General features: G+C 39.5%; 1 protein-coding gene across 5 annotated transcripts in view; it reads right to left on the bottom strand.

The window, feature by feature from the left end:
• The window catches only part of BRINP3 (BMP/retinoic acid inducible neural specific 3), a 332,718-nt gene extending 323,844 nt beyond the window's left edge, over window positions 1–8,874 (bottom strand). The window contains exon 1 of one of the 5 annotated variants that reach the window (XM_054690754.1): window positions 8,421–8,874. The gene's annotated coding sequence lies outside the window, so the exon portion shown is untranslated. Of the gene's footprint in view, window positions 1–5,363; window positions 5,884–6,544; window positions 6,630–6,755; window positions 7,084–8,420 lie in introns of those variants that run through there. The other 4 variants (XM_054690755.1, XM_054690756.1, XM_037497735.2 and 1 more) reach the window with 4 other exon arrangements.
• Between the last annotated feature and the right edge of the window lie 3,308 nt (window positions 8,875–12,182).

Below are 12,182 nucleotides of genomic sequence, written 5' to 3'. Positions count from 1 at the left end.
GTCAATCTACCTGTTCTGTTTCCCATTCTGTCTCTGGTGAATCCTCTCACCACCCCATCCCAGGCACCTCTGGCCTATACCCCAGTTCTTCTAGGCATAAATAAATAAATCTTTTTTAAAAGTTAGATAGTGTTTATTACTAGTTAGCAGGTGTTTTTTGTTTTTTTTTTAAAGATTTATTTATTTATTTATGCAAGCTCTGGTTATAGTCAGAAGCGCAGGAGGGTAACAGAATTCACCAGAGCGGGAAACAGAACAGGCAGAGTGCTGAGGGGAGCAGCGGGCACGGCAGGAGAGGTCTGTCGTGCCATGTGGGACCCTCGCCCAGCGGCCAGGGATTGAACTCGCCCAGCGGCCAGGGATTGAACCAGTGCTGCAGAGGCTGCAGGCAGCTTCGCAGCCCAGCGCTCAACCGCTGCGCCACCAGGAGTTTACTTTTGAAAACACGTATTACATTGTTTTTCAGGGCTGAGTTTTCAGACCATTAGAAATGTTACCACAGTAAAGTCACTACCTTAAAATATATTGTCTACCCCAGGAATTTCCTGATCTGATTAACTTTTGTTCTACATTTACTTTAGCTACAAAAGGAGTTGCTGCACACAGTATTAAATTAACATCTACAATCAGTTAGAAAACCTTGTATCTTAAAAGTACATGCAAATGGGGCCTCCCTGGTGGCACAAGGGGTTAAGCATTGCAGTATGAAGCAATCCGCAGCCTCTACAGCATGAGTTCGATCCCCAGCCCACCAGGGAGCAACCCATATGGCAAAGCAGACCTCTCCTGCCTCACCCACTGCTCCCCTCAGCAGTGTGTTTCAGTCAGTCTGTCTGTTCTGTTCCCCACTGTCTCAGGTGAATCCTTTCAACTCCCGCATCTCCGGCCTGTACCCCAGCTCTTGTATGCATAAATAAATAAATCTTTAAAAAAAAAAAAGTGCATGCATATCAAAGGTAGCATCCATTACAAAGATCACATGAAATGCAACCTATATACACATATGATTTTGTAATACAATACCTGTGGAGAAACATCTTTTTTTTGCAACAAATAATGCCATTTGATTTAATACATTCTTCCCTAAACTGACATATTTGTGGTGACCATCTGAAAAAAATTAAAATATATTGTTCGGTTATTATGAGAGTGTTTAATGAATCTGTAAAGCAGAAAGCAGCATGTTTATATACTGACCACTACTGACACTGAAAATCTAAATGCATGCTTAATTATGGTGTTACACGGTTAGATTGTTTTTTAATAGTGCAATATTCTAGAGATAGCTTTTAAAATTAACAAAATGCAAGACTCCAGAAAAGTTAATAAAAAACAGCTCAATCCTGATGAGGTTGGCTGATATTCACAGAAGTCAGTAAGAATAAGTCTATCTATAAGTATTCTTTCATTATAAATCTATAATGGAATTTCAATGAAACACACCATTATGAGACAATAATTCTTTTAAAGCAGAGAGCTACAATATGTTTGAATGTAATGGTAACATATTTATTAATTTAATCAATAGATGTATATTTTATAGGTTTAATTTGCTGGAAATATAACATGGCAGCTTCTTTATTAGCTATTAAAGAAATTTGTTATGCTTTGGGTGCTTTTAAAGGCATCCACAGTTGAGTAAATTAGGGTTCAGGCATTAAAATAAAATACTCTTAATAAATGATTATAAGTTAAAATAGGTCATATTGAGGATAAATACTATTTTTAACTTCAAACTTATTAAAATAAAAACTTTGAGAAATTATGAATATTTGAGAAATAAAATATTAAGAGAAAAAATGAGAACAAAGAGTTGCTAATTTATTTTTTGTCATCTTTCCACCTCTAAATTTATACTTTCTTGATTATAAATGAACATTCTAAATATCAGTACAACTGCCTATTTTATGATAAAACACCTACTAAGCCAATCAGTTCATTAAAGTATATTAGTTCTATAATTGGTGATAGAATCATAATTGGGTTTATTTCAATTAACTGAAAAGCATCAACCAGTTATTTGATTTGTTAATTGAACATGAAATTGAAAAATATTCCAGAACTGTTTGCATGAATACTTTATTTCAAGCATTAAGTAGAGAAGAGTGGATTCACAGCTTATCAAATAGTTATCTATAGCAACTTTGTAACTAGATATCTCCACAAATGAGTACTTAGATATAAATATTCTTAATAGGCTATCAGATATGACTGGAAATGATAGTGATAAAAGCCTTAAAATGTTATTGATGAGAATATTTGATGACCAGTATGAAGGGGGTAGAGTGGCTATTTGATATTGCTAAAAAAAGCATAAAGTAAAAGCTGGGGCAGAACTTCCAGGTATATGGCTAGTGGAAAGGCCATTAGTGTTCATGATTAAATTTCATCTTCAGAGACACATTATATCTTTTTTAGAATAAAAAAGAATAAAAAAATTATTCTCTTTTTTAGAATAAACTAACTGCTTCTTTTAACACTCAAAACTCTCCGTTAGCAATCAATAATATTCAAACACAAATTAATTTTTTAAGTTGCTAGCCCTTAGAACTTATGAATTGTAAGCATTAAAGTCATATAATAGCCTATTAGTCAGTTAAACTTTTAAATGCTTAAGTGAAATTATCCAAATAGTTGCTAAATTAAAATACCAAAAATGCCACATTGTTGTCTAACATTGGTTAGCTGAATATGAGTTTATAGAGCATTTTAGCAATTGAATGTCTAGCTTTTGTCATATTCCATTTTTCAAGTTTTTATATGAGAATACTTTGATTGTTTTCAATTAATATGTATTTATTATCAGCGATCATCAGGTTGATAACTGCTATGAAATCAGACTCTTACTAAATGATACTAAGAAGTCAGTGGAGAGCAACTATTTTTGTTAAAGAGCCTCTTCTCACAGAAGTGAAGTAAAATCAAGGTAAATGTATTATAAATAAGAACTAATGAGTCAAAAGGAGTGTGTTCTTTAAGTTTTCCTTTAGGCTAACAATGGCAAAGCAAAATCTTATTATTTAAACTCATAAAACACCATGATCCCACAGATCAAGAATAGCTGATACTAATATTTAAAAGTTAAAAAGTTGAGGTAACATTACGTCTTGTATGGGGAGAGAATTTTATACAAAAGCACCAAAAAGTCAAACTTTGTAAATGGTATCATTTTTCAAATACACTTTTTTTCGTAACAAGAAACTTCAGCTTTTCAAATCATCCTTCTCTCATATACCATTTTACCTACAACACTATGGAGTAGATATGGTTTTCCTCATATGAGGCATGGTCAGGAAATCTTAAGAAGTTCACATGAATTGAGGCAGAACTAGAATCAGATTTGAAGAAGGAATCCCTGTTTCAACTCATTCAACTTTCACAATAATCTTCTAGTAGGAGGTAAAGAGACAAACATTAAGATTCTAACTAAAACACTTCATAAATCATAATCATAATATCCAAACCCTTTTGGGATATTTTGAAGGTAAATTTGTGCTAATTTGTCATAGAGAGGGGTTATAATTCTGTTTGTCTTAACTCTGAATACTAAATCCAATTTTCTAAATTACTAAGTTTTAGACATTTATTCTTGTCAGTAATTGCTTAGAGATAATATAAAAACCCCTCAAAATTAGAGGAAATACAGGAAATTGCAGCATTGCTTGATAATGAAGAATTAAAGTTTTGAAGGTCTACCAGTTGTATCCTTTGCACTTATGGAGGGAAACAGGCAGAGGCACTATTCTGAAAAGAAATTCCATTTTCATTTAGAGAACACACAAGGCTAAGAAAGAGGTTAATGGTAGAAATTTGTGTGTGTGTATGTGTGTGTGTGTGTGTGTGTTGATCACGCCTGAACGCACACACACACTTTTTAGAGCCCCAGTGATTTCTTCCTTCTTAGGTCTGATCAAACACAAATAATTTTTCATGAAGAAAATCAAGATGTACTTTTTTTTTTAAAGTACAATTTCATGACAATGTTGAGCGTAATAAAAGAAAATATCTCATGAGAGAGACTAGAATCACCTCTTATCTGATTAAGTGATAAATGAAATCACCTATATATGTCTATTTCATTTGGAAAATATTATTAAATCAATGTAGATTCAAAATTCACCATCTGCCATAAAATGGATATGTATATGATACATTATATGTGTGTGTACACACACACACACGCACACACACAGAATATTTACTACAATAAAATTCCAACTGTAAAATGCAAAAGGACGGAGGAATTGCAATTCATTGACAAATTTCTTTCCCAGTGAAGTAAAATCTACCTTTTGCATCAAAGTAAGAAAAGCACTATAACTTTGTAATTTTATGCCTGAAAGTTGCAATTATCATTCTTTTACCTTCCAGATATTATCAGGGAGATTTACAAGCAGAAAAGTTATCAATCCGGGAGCCTCATCAATATGTGAGAGTACTAAAAATATTTCCTGAAAAAATCTTCAAGAACATAATTTCTTAGAGGAAGTGTTAGAAATAAATGTGATAGTTTTAGGACAGTATATTATTAATAATTTGACATTCTTTAAATGGAGACTCCAGACTCCTTTGCCATGTAAACAAAGTAATATCAACAACATTAACAAAACATTAAAACGTCCAAACTTGTTTTGTCACTGAATATTTTTTGAAGTAGTGAAAGAAATCTATTGACTGCTAAAAATCTTGAGATTTAAACAAAAGTTGTATTTATGGAAAATTTCTCACAATTTTCTAAGTTCATTTATGTTTCATTTTTCAGTTTCCAACTGGTCTCTTAAATTCAAGGATTTCCATACTGGAATCATAGATAACATTTCCTTTGGATAGCTAGCTCTCTTTTCTCATCTTATTTGACAACTCAGTCAACTTGCCCCCAACCCCATCCTATGGTTTTTTTAATTGGGAAAATAACATGTAAATACCCACAAGAAAACATTTCTCTCAACTGGTCAGAATTAAATTGCTATTCCAAGATGCCCTGAATAGTTCTCCAGTTGTTCTTTATCTACTCAAATCGGTGACCTTAACAAGAAGCAACGTTTTAGGCAACTCTGAAACTACTTCTATACTTCCTTAGGCTTCCGAGTCCTTTCCTCTAACTCACCACCTTACTTCCTCTCACCTCAGCTGGGTTTGGGATTTTCCTAACATTGCTAAACATTTAGATGAATGCACATTAAGAGAAGGCATTTACATGGATTTAAACAGTTCGCGAACGTGAATATTACGAAGTTAAGTATCATAGCAAAACCATCTGAAAACACATTTACTCCACCACTTGAAACAGGGAAAAACTGTCACAGGATGGGTCAACCACCGGTTATAAGACTCTCAATAAAATGTAGACATTCAGTTCTTACCTGCTTAACTGCATGATGGCAAACATCTAAATAGCAGGGGGAAATTAAAAACAAAAAAACAAAACAAACAAAAAAAAACCTCCCCCAAATCTGAATCATTTGTGAAGCTGCTGTGGCAGCTTCAGACTCCGATGCTGTCTCCTTTGCTTACATACACTTGTCTGGCTAGGATATTTGCTAGCAATAGTAGGGCTAATTTGCAACCTTAGTCACCTCTTCCTCTTTCCAAACCGCCGGAGGGCACCTCACACAGCTGGAAACATTCATCTTATCTTCGGAGGCAGAGCCTGCCTAGCGTTTCCCAGCCGGATTCCCATTAGAAGGAGGTCCCTGCTCTGAAGGGCTGATCACGCTCACGACCTGGTGCAAAGTAAAATGCTCTCAGGTTCAACTCTTGGGGACGAGAGAACAGCCATCAGAGACGTAAACTCTCTGCCTCCGCTTGGCTGCAGAATCAGCAGCCACCGGCAGCCAAGAAGCGCCACCCCCGCTGGGGTGGACCGCGGAGGAGAGCGCTCTAGGTCCAGATCCTCCCCCTTCCCACTCCACCTCCAGGAAAGGGGAAACCAAAAAATGACAGCCCTCCTTGAAAGTGGGTGCAGCAGCAGCTAAAGGGCTCCGAACCTTCACTTTTCGCTTTGAACTTCGACCTCTACTCCCGGCCCCAGCTCCAAGTTGAAATCCAACTTCCCCCACCCCCACCCCAGCGCCCTCGGGATTCTCGAGAGTTGGTGAAGGGAGGGAGGGAGCCACGGTCAACCACGTTTTAACACAGAGCCTGAGAAGTCAGGGAGCAAATCTGAGCGCCGCTAAACAACTGGAGGAAGACAGCTTTAGCAAGCGGGCGAGCAAAAAGCCATCGTTATCATTCTCGGGTAGAGCTCATTAAAAATAGGTGATAGACAGTGGATAGATTGAGGCAAACGCGCAAGGGCATTGAGATTTTAGACCGCTCTCAAGTCCGTTCTCGAGCCAAGAAAAAGCGGTTCTGCTCAAGTTCGGGGGGGCTGGAAAGGGAGCATTCAAGGAGCCTGAAACCCCGGCGCACCCAGTTCCCCCGGGCTGCAAACGCCCACCCGCCAGACGTTCGCCGCAGGGGCTGAGCGCAGAGCCTGCGCCCGCTGGTCCGAGGGGGCACCCCGCGCCCACCCGCGCGGGTCCTTCCCACCCCCCGCACCAACCTAGGGTCAGTCGGTGCACCGGACACCGGCCCTCGCGTCTCTGCGCCCAGGTGGCTTAGGCGTTGCCAGGAGCTGCGGAGAAATCTCCAGGCACACTAGCCTGTTGCTGGCCCTCAGCTGAAACCGTCCTTGGCTCCACCGGCGCCTGCACGGAGCTTAATCCCCCTCACCTGCCCCAGGGGCAGATGCTCAGCCGGCAAAACTCACTTACCTAGAGGATGTACGCCTGTGCCTGTGCTGGAGTAGACTAGGGTCAGAAAGCAAAGCTCTGACTGCACCGAAAGTTGGGTTCCCCCCTCCCTCCACCCCTGCGCAACAGCAGCAGTCCTCCAAAGGGGATGTTTGAATTGGTGGATTACGCTCAGCCCTGGCTTCTTCCACTGAAGTCAGAAGCTGATGGCACTAGTCGGGCAGGACCACACGACTGGGAAGGAGATCAGGGAGAAACTAGTGCGGGTGAGGGGCGCCAAGTGCCCGGGACCACGGTCTCAGCTGGGTTCGCTCGGTGGGAACCAACAGGGAAAAGCCCTTGACTCTTGAGACTGGGGGATGGGGTGACGCTGCAGCGGGAGCACTCTTATGTCTGGAAGCTAAAAGGGCTTTTGAATTTAAAAAAGCATTACTTAGGTTGTCGCGTCAGCCATCAAAGATGACTGGGATAGTTCTTCCGAGAAATTAAAAGAAAAAAAAAAAAAGAAAGGAAAAAAGCTTGAACAATAGCGTGTCACCTCCATCTATCCCCAAAAAGGGAAATGTTGTGGAAACCAGGAACTTGTTCTTAACGGGGGGGAGGGGCAGAGGGGATTAAGGGAGTGGGTCATTGGGAAAAACACCCAACCCCCAGTCTGCATTGGAGATTACAGATACACGCAGATTTGGCGTTTAATGAATATTGTGTCCTTGTCAATATGTGAAGTAAAAGCAAAGATTTAAATGTTTCTCGACACATCTATACTTAAAGGGGAAGTGTAATCATAACTCTCAGTGAAGACCATAAAAATGTTCATAAAAGCAAAAAATAAAAACCACTGGCATATTAACATGGTTATTAACAACTAAGTCTGAGGGTTGGAAGAGTGTGGCAATTAATTTTTTCAGGTAAAGTCTATCCATGAATTTAAATTTCTTAGAACCAGCATAATCAGTGCTTTCTTCTAATAGCTCTCTTCCTCTGAAATGAGCACTTCGTGGCCAATTAACTGTTCACCAGCTAAATTCACAAAATCAGAAATGTGTTCCCAGTAACTATGATGCCTGAATGGAAATGCCATGTCCAAAATAATGTGTTCGTGTGTGATTTGGGATGTTGTAAGGAAAAAAATGGTGCACTCAAAACTCAACACTCCTTTTCTTACCTTACAGTGGTTTTTAGTGCCTCCTGTCCTGGTAAACCTATAAAAATGCACTTTGCAAAAGTCCTCCCTTGTCATGTAATTGCTTGCAAAGAATATATGCTGACCTGAGCGACCTTCTGAAGATCAGAGACTAGTGAACTTTCCCAGTCCCCGCAATTGTCAGAAGGTCTCTTTCAATCTCACTCCTAGATAAACATATAAAATTTGACCTTTCAAATGGCACAGAAATGTGTACCAAAAGCATTAATAAATAGGAGGGTGTTGGGTGGTTAATGTTCCCAATAAGCTGTAATATAAATGAGGGCAATCATAATATAAAAGGTGATGGGGTAATTCATTACAAGGGCAATATCTTAGCAGCACACTTGCAACTAACGTGCTACTTCATATAAATAGTCATATCATAGATCTTTGAGTTCTGTAAAGAAAACCAATATAAAAACTGAGATACCTTTTAAAAAGCTATGCCTATTAAAAAGAACACTGATGATAAGTTTCAATAACAAATAAAGAGAACTTACCAGTGGAAATTTCAGGAAGCAAGATGACTGTGAGAAAAATACATCCAGGATTCAATCAGATATTCCATGATCTTCCAAATCAAGGTAAAGTGATGAGCTGCAGGGTGGTGGAACTTTGAAATAATCAGCAGTTCCTGGTGGCATGTAACCAAGTAAAACCTAGTTACCTGGAGAGCCGCGAACCCCCCAAGAAGAGAAGCAATATGTGAAAGAGGTTTTTTTTTTTTAATTGGGGGGGCGGGGTGAGGGCTTATTTGAGGTGATCCTTAGGCAGACAAAGTGAAAATTTACGGATTGTACCTCCTCATAGAGTAGGGGTAAATGGAAGCTATGGTAACACAGAGAACAGGAGGCAGAATACAAATAAATCTGCAAAGAGAAGTTAAAGGATGTGGTGAAGACAGGGAAATGAAGAGAGAACTAGTAAGCAAGGCTATGTAGTCATCCTGATAGATGGAGCAGCACGAATGATTTAGGCTGCTGGGAAGGATCCAATGAGCATTCGAGAGGGCACCGCTTCGGAAGTCCTGCGCCGAGCTTCCCACTCTTAGTTCTTTAAGAGTTACCTGCGTTGGGAACATTATTGTTAGAATTAAAAGTATTCCATCAGTGCATTTCACTAGGATTTCCTTGCACCCTCTCACTGGCAGCAATTGGGGGAGACATAGCGTAAGGCAGCCCACTACACGAATTCCCCAAATCAACCACTGGTCACTTTAGGATGACCAAATCACCAGCGATTTTCTTTTTTTTTTTTTTCTTTTTAGGGGCTGGGAGGCGGGTAGGGGGCGGAAGCCAAGGGCTTGAAGATGCGGCTGAGGCCGAGTCGCCCGGCGCTTTGGGGGGCGCTGTGCCGAGAGGCTTAGACCAGGGTCGTGGAACCGTGGTTACCAGCGGCAGCAGCAGCAGGAGCACTCCCAGGTCCTGCTCTCTCGCTGGATCCTGATGCCCGCCACTCCCGGCAACTGACTTCCTTGCGAAATCTCAGCTTCAAATGCCTGGCAGCTAGAGCGTTGGGGATTCTGATCACTGTCCCCGGGGGAGCAGGTGGCAGGCAGGCTGTGAGGCTCCCGCGTCCCCGCTGATTCCTGCACAGTGACAGAGGGAGAGTGCGCTAGAAATGGCTTTGCAGCCGAAGGCATTATCTTGCCATTCTCTTGTCCCGATACCGCACCAAATGATCGCCTGATCGATCGGGTAAGATTAGCTTTATTCCTTCTCCCATTCCCTCGCCAAGACAAATCCTCCCAAATTTCTCTCATATTCATAGCTCATATTCATTCTCTCTCTCTCTCTCTCTCTCGCTCTCTCTCTCGCTCTCGCTCTCTCTCTCTCTCTCTCTCTCTCTCTCTCTCTCTCTCTCTCCATATTCAGGAACTTCCCTTTCCTCTTTGAAAGCAACGTCCCCTAGGGAATTGCATGCGTGAATTAGCTTTGGAGATGACTTATACCTGGGCTGTGAAATAAATCCCCCTTCTCACCCCCGGTACCCTCTTTAGAAAAGGTCCCTCCCTCCCTGCCGGGTCACTCTGAGAGCTGGGATCTGGATGAAGAGCGCTCTGAGATTCTTTTGCCCTCTGCCCTGGCTTCCTCTGGGCCCTGAAGCATAAGAATTATATGCCTCTTCCTCAATTTTAGAAATAGGAAGGAAAGGTAGAATGGAAATTGAATTTATTTATTTATTTATTTATTTATTTATTTATTTATTTATTTATTTATTTATTTATTGCAGAGACTGAGGCGCTGATAGAAGGAATAAACGTTTGCCCTGGATAAAAATATTCTTGGTAAGTAATCTTATTTTCTGCGTATGAAAGGGAGGCACTGCCCCATCCCCCATTCCATTCATTTATTTGCTCTCTGTATGTAAATCACGAGCTGGGTCAGTGGAAATTTTCTTTCCTCCTTAGGAGAATAGTAGCAGTAAGGGTAAATTTGAAGTAGGGGGCTTTAAGCAGATGAATGTGAAGACTTTAAGATCTTTCATTCTTTACCTTTAAAACCAAAACACTGGCAGAGCTGATTTCTATTTGTCTGCTAATGGAATATTTAAATATCTTCCTTATTTCCTATAAACTCTCTGAAAATAAAATAGTTTCTGGTAGCAGCCGGTGTCTATAGTTTTCATATACCTTTTCCATGTTCTAAAATATGATATTATTCTTTTAGTTACAGAAATGAGAATGTGTTGTTGTTGTTTTTTTTTTTTTTTTTTCACATTTACCAGGTAAGTTAAAATGAACACAAACCCCTTACTAACGTGTGTATCTTGGTTCCAGATCTTATACGGCGTGCAAATTCCTAACATCCAAAGTAGATATTTGCTTTGGTGGTGACACCTATACATTCATAAAGCCCTCTGATTTTCATGAGTCTCTAGCACCCCCAGCCTGTATATGCTCATTATGTGAAGAGTGGGTGGGTAGAAGAGTGGGAAGAAGCCAAACTGCTCTTGATTGTGCTTGCATCACATGCCACTAAGCATCAGAAGAACAAATCTTACAAATTGTGTGAACTTGGTTGTCAAATGTAAAATGACCATTTGGATAGGAAAAATTAAAGATTAAGCAAATTGATTGCAATTTTGAATTACAGAGTATATTTTGCTGGTTATTCTTGCTAAATCTTTCCACTGCAATCTCCTTATCCCCAAATTTTGATGAGAAACAGTAAGTTAATTGGCACATAATATATTCCTGATACAAACAGGATAACCTTAACCTCACCCAAAATAACTGATAATAAGAATTAACTTCATTTCAGATGATCAGTTTTCTAGAAATCACTGGTATTTTTCTAGAAATCCAGAAGAGAGTGTCCAGTTGCATATTTTCAATAGCAAGGCAAGCTCTGCTTGAACTTAAATATCTACAGTCTTTATTACTATCAAAATTGGCATAAAAAAATTCATGTGTGTATAACTGTTTTCTTTTTCTCCGTAGGCTGAATCCCAGCCCTAATGATGTCCTAAAGCAGTTTTCTTCAATCATCTCTTTACACCAAAATAATAACTTCTGTGTGTTTTTTTCTTTTACAGAGACTGACAAAATCTGCTATGGGGACTGAGGTCCATAGAAGAGGATGCTATCCAGAATTATGTTAATGAAACATACATCCTGAGCAATTGTGATACATTAAGTTCATGATTATCATGTCAAATCCCAATATGCCACCTAAGCCTACCTACCTCATTTCCTATTCAAACCAATACAGTTGTCTGTTGAGGACTCCACTTAAATAGAAAATACAATATTAAAATTTTTATTTTATATGTGAAATAAATATAAGGTTACTATTCTTTTTAGTATATGGGGAAAGGAGGGGAAAAGGCCAAAATAAAAGTATTAATTTTGTGGTCCAAGTTTCCTTAACTGTAAAATAGTATGTAGAGCATTTTAAATTTATTAAACAATTTATATATTTAAGCACTATATTAAATCTTATATTTACATTTAATGAGCCCCAAAAGAGAACCATGGAATTCATATCTTCTACTTGGCTTTTTTTTTTTTTAAAGATTTATTTATTGGCCGGGGAGCAACTGGGGATCGAACCGGTGCTGGAGAGGCTGCGGGCAGCTTCGCAACCCAGTGCTCAACCGCTGCGCCACCGGGGAGGCCCTACTTGGCTTTCTTTTAGCTGCAAACATGGTTTAGAACCAAACCATTCTAAACAGTGATATATTTTCATTCCCTTCCCCCCGCCCCCCATGTCCTTTCCTGGAAGTTGCATTGCATATCTGCAGTTGGTTTTTGGCACATT

The sequence above is a fragment of the Talpa occidentalis genome, unplaced genomic scaffold (genome assembly GCF_014898055.3).
Source record: "Talpa occidentalis isolate TD23 unplaced genomic scaffold, MPIMG_talOcc4v2.1 talOcc4.8, whole genome shotgun sequence".
Classification (NCBI taxonomy): Eukaryota; Metazoa; Chordata; class Mammalia; order Eulipotyphla; family Talpidae; genus Talpa; species Talpa occidentalis.
This window is presented reverse-complemented; position numbering and strand designations above follow the sequence as displayed.